The sequence below is a fragment of the Nicotiana tabacum genome, chromosome 20, assembly GCF_000715075.1.
Source record: "Nicotiana tabacum cultivar K326 chromosome 20, ASM71507v2, whole genome shotgun sequence".
In the NCBI taxonomy this organism is placed as follows: domain Eukaryota; kingdom Viridiplantae; phylum Streptophyta; class Magnoliopsida; order Solanales; family Solanaceae; genus Nicotiana; species Nicotiana tabacum.
Genome location: NC_134099.1, coordinates 158,651,611 through 158,663,138, shown reverse-complemented (window position 1 = coordinate 158,663,138; position 11,528 = coordinate 158,651,611).

Sequence of the window (11,528 nt, the reverse complement as noted above, 5' to 3'; positions counted from 1 at the left end):
TTTGTTTTCTCTTCCAAAAGACAAACTCCTAAATACTCTCACAAACTCAGTCACAATGTCTAACCCTCAAGATAACCCAGACACTCCTCCACAACCTACCTCTCTAAATCCTCCACACCTCCTCAACCCAGTACAACCCCCCAGCCTAGGAGGAAACGTGTTAAGATGCTCGCTCGTAAAACTGTGGCTATAGGTGCATTGTCAAAAAGATTGAACACACAATTGAAAGCTAGCCAAGCCCAAGAATCTGAACACTCAGATGATTCCTTCAAGTATGCGAGTGAGGGGGAACGAATTGGGTCTTCTGAGTCTGAGAAAATTCAGAATTCTCCTTGTCGCGCCCCCTTTTTCCCCCTTCCGTCGGAGAGGAGTTCCGGGTTTTGACATTCATGGGGTACAATGGCTCGTTTCCTTTTGGGAATTGGGTATTTGAAGAGTCGTCACCTAATGATTTAAGGCGCATTAGGACACCCATAGAGTTCAGTTACAACTAGGTTTGATGACCAGAGATTGGGTAAGGGCTTGAAATTATCCTAAGGGGAAAGTGTTAGGCACCCATCAGGATCTACTAGTGTGGTTCCCGGCCAGATAATTTTTTGTGAATTTGTGCAATTAGCATGTAATCAAATAAAAGGCTCAAGTAATAGGGGATTTAAGTTTAAATACACAACTGCAAACAATTATTAAAAGGCAGGATTTTGGAAAAAGAGTTATACGCTAGATATGCTTGTAAAAAATGAAAGGGGGGTCCTAGGTTTGTTTATAATATGGATCACCTCAATGCAATACCCGATATGACACTCCTCAGAAGAGGGGATACACGTGGTATTAGCACACCTATCATAATATCCATATCTACCATTCCCATCTCATTAAGGTATTAAAGCGCGGATTGGTCTCGACCTCTATTGCATGCTATAACCCGTCACATTCCTATCAGTCCTGGAGTAATTTAGGACTACTATTCCTATAAGAGTGAGGATTTTAGGTTGACTCTTAGGTTTAAAGGTAAAAAGGCTAAGGCGACATATAAAACACGTAGGACTGCATTTTGAGGGGAACATATAAACAATTAGAGGGCTCATATATACCTCTTCAAACAATTCATATAAATAGCATGACTTAAACACAGTTAAGGTCTAAATTTTAAAATCCTAAAGCAGAGTTTGAGTCAGAATCAGATTCATTGTATAACTCAGAAAAGAAGTCTGAATCAGGCCTGCCTGCTGGTTGTAGTAGTTGGTAATCAACAAAGGCAGTTCCAGTTTTATTTAAGTAATTACCTAAGGCTTGCCTAGGCGTAATGGTGATGTCCTATGAGCATGATATCTATATTGATTAAGAATGCAGTAGAGTAGTGGTTAATTTTAAATAGGCGATTTAGATCCTATAGACATGCTTTCTAATGATATTGATTAAATCAAAAAGAGTAGGTTATCTGATTCAGATAGGCACGAGTCAGACTGATTTTTAACTAAACTGGTTTTAGACCTTATAGGCATGATTTCTATTACAACTGATTTTAAATCCTATTGGCATGGTATCTGATTATTAAAAGCTGACTTTGGACTTATATGCATGATCTCTAAAGGAAACAAATCTGGATACATGTTGTAGTGAAAATTTGAACTTTAATTACTTTACATCCTATAGGCATGATATCTAATTATAAAGCGGATTGTTAACCTTATAGGCATGATTTATACTTTTAAAGCCATTTAGACCCTATTGACATGGTTTCTAATTATGAAAGTAAAGCATGCATAATTTATTTTAAACCAAAGCAGATCCTATAGGCATTTTATCTAACAGTATATTTGGAATCAAGATACACCCTATAGGCATGTTATCTAATTTACCCACAAGGTACAACTACCCGCCCTTTTCACTAATCACCCTAATATTGTTTACAAATTATTACAGATTAATGATTGAATTAAAAAAGAAGTGCAAAAATAAGAAATCACAACCAAAGGAAGCCTGATCTTGACTTCCTCTTTGAGTTATGTAATGAATCACTTCAATGCCAATATTTCAAAGCCCTTTCTCATACCCGGGTGTGTCAGAGTTGCCTAAGGACCTCAAGGGATCCCGAGCAATGCTCACACCCAGATTGACATAACCAAATAGAATGAGTGGAGTGTGGAAGGGTCAACCCTTATGTGTCCAAGTTCAGAGGGAGATCAAGGGTCCCAAGGCAAGGCTCACACAAGAGGGGCAGAACCTAGATTCTAAGAATATAGTGAAAGTGCATAACATAGTTTGAAAAAGAGATTTATTTTTAAAAGCTGGAGTGACAGTCCATTTTAAAAGTAATTAGTGACAGAGGTGATTTAAATCAGTAGTAGCAGTAGTAGTAAAACTCAAAACTATACAGATTCAGTAGTCATTCAAAGGGTTCAAGGGATTTTGGGGATACATTTGTTTGTAAGCACATGAACCCAGCAGGGGTCTGGTTTGGTCATGCACAGCAATAGCTGATGCTGGCATGGCCACAAACCAGTCAAAGGAACACAAATACATGGAGGGGATATATGGGTTTGGGGTTCATAAGATAGAGTATGCTTTAAAACACACATAGGGGAAACATTAATCTAGGGGAAAAGGGAACATATTACATCATGCTAATAATGTAACTTGACTGCAGAAACATGAGCAGAAGTAGGCAAGAGTGAAAGAAACTGAAGCAACTAAAGAAGCATGTTGGTGTTGGGGCTTAAAAAAATTAACTAGGACATACCAGTAGAGAAGCAAAGAGTAGAAAGGTAAAGCAAGCAAGATTCCACAGTCTAGCCTTGGCTTTCGGCCGGCTAGACAAAGCAATATCACAAGTAGTAGTAAAGAAGGAGAGAGTTTTTGAGTGTAAGTGTGTGTTCTGAACTCAAATTATTTGTGTGTTTGAAAGAAGAGGGGGTAGGGTATTTATAGTTTTGAAAACGAGTGAAGAATAAGGTAATAAGTAAAGTCTTAACACAAACATGGAAATAATCACAACCAGAATCAATTAACAAAAGTGATTCCCTTTAATTAAGGAATCACTGCTTAACGGATACTAACAGGGTTAATTAAGGAAAGAAATCAGTTTGGGACAAATTGATTATTGCCATATAAGGGGGCAGTAAAAGTATGAAGTAAATAATTGAGACTAAGCACAAAATATGCTTAGTTTTGGGAAAGGATTCGGCAAGATCAAACATCACAGTAAAAGAAAGGAATCAATTAATTTTAACCAAACGAGTAAACAAAATTAGGGTTTATAAGGGAACCTTTTGCAATTAGTCGTAAGATTGAGGAAATCAAGACAAATCAAGAAAGAAACATGATTCTGCACTTCAACATATAAATAGAATGAACAGAAGTATCAGACATGCAAGGCCAAACACATTGGCAAAAGAAACAACACAAACATACAACAGTAGCAGGAATAAGCTAGGATTCAGTAGTAAAAGAGATCTACTTGAAGCACAATAGTCAACAAGGTCAAGTAGTCACATAGAATCAAGAGTGAAGAAAAACATAGTAACAGGTAAGAAAGTAAAAACAAGTAAAGATCTTCAAACTCATAGTAATAAGCGAGGAAAACTCTTTTAAGAAATTAGGGCTTCAACAGTAGTCGAGTTTAAGAGATGATAAGAACTCAGAATCAGATAAGTCAAACAAAGAAAAGAGAGTCAGAAACAAAGAACTTAATCGAACAAGTATACGTTCAAACAAACAAGGACAGTTTCAGAACTCGGATAAGACCAAAAAGACCTACAATTTTCAACATGCTGAATCGGGTAGAAGGAAAGCATAAACAAGTCGTTTGAACATAGTGAAATCATAAACGATGCTGAAAATCGAAGGATAGACCTTTAAAAAAAGAGTTTTAAGAAACCCTAATCGTTGAAAAATGAAGAGTCATTTTGAAAGATAATCGAAGAACTTTAGAGAAAACACTTGAGAAGTTAGTAATAAGCACAGATCTAAGATAGATCTGAAAGAAAATCAAAATACCTTCAAGCAGGGTTTCATAGAACCCCAGAAAAGTGAGAAAGACTTTGAAAGTTACCGATCTAGCCAGAAAAGCCGTGGATCTGACTTGAACGGTCAAAGGTGGCCGAAAAAAGACCAGAGATGGCGGTTGAGCAAGGACTGGACCAGATCACTTTGAGATCTGTCCATGAAATCGCGGAAGCAAACACCCAGGAGCCATAGGAGGCCGATACGCCTCTCAAGCAGCCATGGGAGTCCATGGATTAGGTAGGGATTGCAAGGAATTATGGTGGAATTGGGTGGCGACGACTAGGTTTTATGTGAGGCTGCAGAGAGAATTGAGAGGAGAGGGATTCAAGGGAGGCGTTTGGTGAAAATTGAATTAGGTTAAGGGGCCATTTAGGTTTAATTATGGAAGGGTGAATGGTGGCCGTTGATCTGAATGATCAACGGCCTAGATTAAAAGGGTAGGTGGGGAATCTGGGTCTGGGTTGGTTGAAATTAAGTTAGGGTCGGGTTTAATTGAAATTGGGCCGGGGAAATTGGGTTTGATTTGGCGTTAAATTTAGGCTAAAAATTAAATACAAATGGGTTGTTATTTAAATAGACAATTTTCTCCTTTTTAAATTATAAAAAATAGTAAATAATTTTTTGAGAATAAATTGAAAGCACTAAAATGATTCATAGCATGTAAATAATAATTTAAAAATATAGGGCTTAATTTTATGGATATACAACACAATTAAATCTTAAAAAGGCTAATATTGAAATTATATGCAATTAGCTTTAACAAATACTAAACAAAATTGTAAAAATATGTAAAAATTATCCTAGCCATAATTTGGCATAAATATAAAGATCCAATAAATGAATCATTAAAAATAATAATTTTGGACAAAATTATTGGGATTTTATGGATGAAAAAGGGAAATAAATCGATTTAAAAACCTTTAAAAATTATGGAAAAATAATAAAATATTTGGACATGCTTTGATGCATTTATATGTTATTTTGAAAGTATTTTGCATATTGAAAATATATAGAAACAAATTGGGTATCAACACCCCTTCTGAGGTATGTTCTGTTTTGGTTGAAAGTGTAGAAAATAGGTTTGTTCTTGTTGGGTCTCTTAGAGATGTGGAAATGCCTGAATTGAGAAGGAGAGGAGGTAAAAATAAAAATGAAAAAGAAAAAGAGAGAGAGGGTGCAAGTTGTGATGTGAGGGGAACAGGGGTAGAAGTGGTTGATTCGTCACCCACCTCTAAGACGATTAGACCAGCAATTTGTGGGGTTGAAGATGAAATTGTAGGAGAAAGTTGCAAGAAAACAGGGGAAAGTTGATCAGGAGAGGCTGCTGAGGGTTTGGTAAATTTAAGTTCTCATGTGGATGAACCCGGTTCATCTATTGAAGAAACCCTAGCAGATCTTCTGAAGAAAGTAAGTGCCAATTATAATCCCAAGAAAAGGATAACTCCAATGCCTAAGATTTCAAGCACTACAAAGAACACCAAGAAAAGAAAGGCCAATTCCCCAACAACTGCTGAAATTCCTTTGCCAAAGGGGAGAGACACAAGAAGTATGGTGAAACAGAGTGAGAGTAAATTACAAAAGGCTTTGGTTGAAAGCAAGAAGAAGAGGATAGATAAAGAAAAATCTAAGGTTGCAGAGACTTCTGAGGCTGTTGATGTTGAGGAGATGGAACAGGTCCATCAGGAGGAACATACAAATGCGGAGGTTCAGACCCCCAAGCCTAAAAGGACCAAGACCTCTTCCAAGAAGTCTTTATTAGATTCTAAGGCTGTTGAATCTTCATTGGCTAAAAGGACAAGGTCTGCAGTGAAAAACAAACCAGTTAAAATTGTTGAGGATGAAGAATGGAGTGGTGAAGAAGAGAGTGAGTCTGATGGTGAATAGGACAAACTTGCCAAGTTTGGCAAAAGAAAAATTCTAAAGGATAGATTGTTGAAAGACTTGGTGGAACCAAGAATTGTTCGATTGGTTGATGCACTAGCTGCTCAAGACTGGAAGGACATGGTACTTCAGATGGATGGAAGGCTAGCTAGAAATGAAATCATTGAATTTATGGCTAATGCAGATTTTCTGCCCACCAGCCAAGTGAAAGGGGTTCAAGTGACCTTCGATGCAGAGCAGCTGGGTGAGATTCTTGACATCCCTGCTGAGGGATATGATGACTACACTAGGCAAAGATGGCTCAGTCTGGATTCCCTTCCTCCTGCCCTTGAAATCAACAGAAGATTCTGTGATGTTGAAGAGGTGAATGAGGCCAAGTTTGTGCACAAGAGTAAAATGAAGCCATAACACAAAGTCCTCTTTGAATGTTTCAACAAGTGCCTACTGCCCAGGCAGGAAAGAAGGCACATTGCTAACTATATGGACTTAGTTCTGATGGAGTGTCTTGAAAGTGGAAGACAAATTAACTGGCATGCATTCATCATCAAGCTACTAGACAGGGTTATCAATGGCTCCAAGGCCCATGCCACCCCTTATGGATTTATTCTGACTAATGTTTTAGATCGGTGCAAGGTGCCTCTGAAGAAGTGGGAAATGGCCACAAGTAAGGACCATTTTGGCATAAATACTTTGAATGCTTATGACTATCTAGTCACCGCCATTCCTAATGAACCTGGTTCATCCAAGAAGACACCTATCAATAGTAAAGTCAGGGCTCTAGTTCAAGAAAGTGGGGCCAAGGATGCTGAGATAGCTAGGCTGAAGGCTCACTTAGCAGAGGTTAAATCTGAGAGGGATGCTCTCAGAACTGAGCTCACCAAGGAAAAGGAGAAAAATAATGGTATTCTTCAAAATATGTTGAACCTTCTCCAATCCCAAAACCAACCCTCTAGCTCCCCCAAACCTTAGGACTTCTAGCCTTCATCTCCTGAACCTGTCTAGTACCACCAGTGCCCAGATGAGGGATTTTTCTTTCTTTTGCTCATGTTTTGAATTTTTTTGCTTTCTTTTTGTGGATTGTGGTAGCAACATATCTTCTATCAATGATATCTACTGTTTTTGCTCTTATTGATTGCTAATATTTCCTTAATAGTTTTAAATATTTGCTTGATTACTGATGATTAATCTATGATTGCACTTGCAGTTGCCCTAGTGGCCATGAGTAATTGTTAAATTTCTAGGACTCACACTTTGTTTATGCAACTTTTCAATGATGCCAAAAGGGGAAAGAGATATTGTGCTTTATATATTCTGAATAAGTGATGTTTATAACCTAATGAACCTGGTCCTTGATGATAAGTAAATTTATCTAACTTTGTATTGATGAATAAGCAAAGTTCTGACAAGGCCTAAGTGAGTGAAAAGCACAGAGTTTGTCATAATCAAAAAGGGGGAATTTGTTGGCCCAAGTAAAGGTGAAGTTTTGAAGACTAACAAAGGAACTCAGACATGGACCAGGTCCATCTTGTAAAACATAGTTATGATCAACTCAAACATGTAAGATGCACGTGAAGGAGATAAACCTAACCTATCAGAAGTGATATCTCCTGATCATGATCGAAAAGGTTGCATATTGGATAAGGAAAAAGACTCCTTACACAAGAGAACATGATTTAGGAAAAGGATAGAGTTAGAGTATGAGATCAACTAGAACTCTTCTACCATGGAAGAGTAGCATCAGTATCCTAGTCAATCTCTAATTGCTATCTCCTTAAATATTAGTGTTGTTCTCTTTTACAGGTAATGCACATAAGCAGAAGTTAAACGTGAATTGAGAGCAAAATAGCAAGGCAATTTTGCAAACAATTTATGTATAATTCAAGCGTGCAAACCTAAAGCTACTTGAACTAGATAGAAGAACTAGTTCCAAGTGTCCATCTTTTATTCTAGTTCAATTGTAGTAGGTGATTTTACATTCTACCTTTCAGCTTATTTAGAAGCAATTGTATTAGGTACTTAGAATTTTCAAGTTAGAGTTAACTTGAAGTTGTTGCAATAGTTGAAGTTGTGTGCTACAACGAGATTAAAGTTAATCCTAGGTTTACAAAAGTGTTTTTGTAAATGCAGTTTTTGGCGCAGTGATTTTAGTGGAGAGTTTGGAAAAATCCTATTGGAAGGTAGGTCGTGATTTTTTCACCTTTTGAGCCAGGTGTTTTCCACGTAAAATCTTTGTGTTCTTTATTTTCTATATTTATTATTCCGCAACAGTAGTAGTTGGAATACATAGAAGAACCAGGTCCTTCTATAATCAAGTTAAGCGAAAATTGGGTACCACACAAATCACTCCCCCCCTTGTGTGGTATTGAAGTATAAAACATCATGTGTTAAGTGATTCATACTAGTTTTGAGTTAAATACGTAAATATATACGGATTTGAGCATGGAAATTAGTGGAAAATTGTGGGGTTTGATAAGAACCTAAGATTTGGTATTTTTGGATTTGTTACCACAAATTTGGACATGAAATTGAGAATAAATAATATTTGAGTTCGTGGGGTTATGGGTAAACTTAACTTCAAAAAATTTCAAATTCCGGTCACGTGGGCCCTAGGGCGATTTTGTCAACTTTTCAATCGAGGTTAGAAATTTTTATAAAGTGGATTATTATGAGTAATTTAGCATATATTAATGGGTTTGCATAATTATGACTAGTTTTGGAGCGTTGTGCATCGATTTGAGTCCTCGGAAGGGCGTGAAATGTCGGTTATGGAATTTTGGAGTGAGGTGAGTCTCCTTTATAACCTTGTAAGAGGAAATTGTCCCCATAGGTGAATTAATTTGATATGTACTTCTATTTGTGGGGGCTATGTACGCACGAGGTGACGAGAGTCCGTGCGTAGCTACTATTATGCTTAAGACTGGGCAGTCTAGGACACAAAAGCATGCTTTACCTGAAATAATTGTAACCTTATTGACAGTTTAAATTGCTTTAATCATATCGAAGTGTTAAAGGATTTTCTATAAGAGTTAAACTTCATTTTCTCGACTTGTAAAAGAGAAATTTGACACCTCCTTGAATAATTATTTCCCTGATGAAGTCTTGATTGACTATTTGAATGTGTGTTTCTATGTGTACATGCGTCGCATGTATGATTCGCGAGCTGTGTGATTGTTTATTTATATTTGATCGCGTCGCATGTATGATCCGTCAGCGGGGTAATAGATGCATTTGTGGTTCATGCCATTCGACCATATGGCAATGCACAGTTTAAATATTATTGGATTGGGCCATACGACCTCGGCATGCTTTTCACATGCTTATATTGCTTGCCTTGAGATTTACAAAATTTGATATTGCCTCCCTGGCCTGAGATAAATTAATAAATGATGAAAATAAATTTGAAAATTTTCTATTAATAAAAGAATTGTTTACTTGCTTCGTGCTATTGAGTTACAACCGTTTATATAAAAATCCTCGATTTACTATGTTATTGGTATATTATTATTGGACCACTAGTAAGTGTCGAAGTCGACCTCTCATCTCTACTTCTTCGAGATTAGACGGGATACTTATTGGGTACACGTTGTTTTGTACTCATGCTACACTTGCTATGTATTTTTGTTACACATGCACATGTATGTCTAGTGGCCTAGTTTGGCGCATCGACATGGTTGATACGGGGACTTAAGTGAGATGCACTTCTCGAGATGTCCCGCAGCCAGTAGAGTCTCCTTCAGAGTGTTGTATTGTATTTTCCCCGCTATCAAACTTGTATTTCGGACGGTTATTGTATTACATTATTTCTTAGAAATTGCTCATGCACTTGTGACACCCGGTTCTGGGGTGATTATGGGATTATTCAACATTTAGTTTGTTAAAGACATCATTATTTATTGAGTGAATTTCATTATTTCTTGTTTAATGTATAAAAGAAATGATTTCAATAAATACTAAATGTGAATTTAATTAATTTTTTGGTGTTGGCTTACCTGATAGTGATGTCCAGCGCCATCACGATCCTTAGTGGATTTTGGGTCGTGACAATATGGTATCAGAGCACTAGGTTCCCTTAGGTCTCACGAGCAATGAGCGAGTCTATAGAGTCTTGAGGATCGGTACGGAGACATCTGTACTTATCTTCGAGAGGCTACAGGTCTGTTAGGAGCACTTCCCTTCTTGATTCTTCATCGTGCAATTTGATCCCTTTGAGGCTTGTGCCTTTATTTCCTTCCTACTCAATCTTATGTGACGTGAAGTAATTATTACAAATCAGGAATTGAGGAATTTTAATGGTACTACAGATGTGGTGCAGGATGTTTCTCCCTCCGTATTTGATTGGACTATTGTCGTCGCCTTACGGAAGGATATTCTGTCATTTCAGCTCAGTAACTGTACTTTTGAGATGCTTTGAGGCTATGCACAGGTTGCTATGATGCTCATGAGTTGTAATCGCACGGTATTGATGTGATGGTAGGATGCTTGCCTATGTGTCGGGGCAGTGAATGACTTGGAAGGAGGTTTACTCAGTGTATGGTCCCGAGATTCAGTATCTTATTTTCGGCGGAGGAAAAGCAATTGGCCTATGAATGTCCAGATTTGGGTTGATATAGTAACGAGACTTGGCATTTTCAAGTGTGGCGGAATTTTTATCTGTGACGCGGTGTCGTCGTCCTCGATTGAATGTGTTAAGTTTGCTGGTGTTATGATCTTCTACAATTCACCTTTGGGGCAGGATATTGTGAGCTAGTATTAGAGAAGCAACTGTCAGAGATCACGGGGTGAGGTGGTTTAGGATTTAATGGGTATTCTAATGTTGATGGCTCGAGAAGGAGGATCTTCAAAAAGGGTTGAGTTTAGTAGCGATCTATCGGTTCAAGTTCTATAGAGATATATATTGATCTACGGCAAATACTGGGCAGCAAAGGATGAGGAAGGACATGCGAGAAGTGTCATGCGGTGGTTAAACTTCTAGAAGGCTAGGTGTAAGAAGCAGAAGTCGAGTAGTTTCTTAAAGAAGTGAGCTTGCCCAAAGTGGGAGAGTGGAAGAGTAGCGTATGGGTTCTGTCGTAGGATGACTACACACCCAGAGAAAAAATCTAGAGTGATTGGGATTCAGGGTGGATAGTGACTAGGTCTACGGACTTAATTTGAAATATCGGCTAGTATACGGGGGGAGATTTGATACAGCAGAAAGGAGTTGCTTGATATGAAGAAGGATACAACATGACTTTGGATTGGAAGGTATTGCCGTGTATTTAGTTGATGTCCATGAGGAATGAATAGACTTGTGCCACTAGTGAATGAGCATGGGCTCATGATGGGTTATTGATTTCATAGTAATTATGCATTGCAGCGTTGTTGGGAGATGTCGGCATGTAAATTCCATAGGTAGGTTACCTCCTGTGAGTAGGTCAGCGGTCACGTGGTTGGAAAAGTTTATGCGGAGGATTTTACTGATCATCTAGGAAGAGGCCAAATATGTGAATATTGCTAGAGATTCAGAGTGTTCATGAAATGCTAACAAAAGGGTTTCGAGGAATTTGGCGGTTTGATTGCGCAAGGTTATGTCAATAAGAGATAAAGAATCTTGGTGTGTTCCAGAGTTATGTAATAGGTGTTTCCAAGCTAAGTGGGAGAGTTCC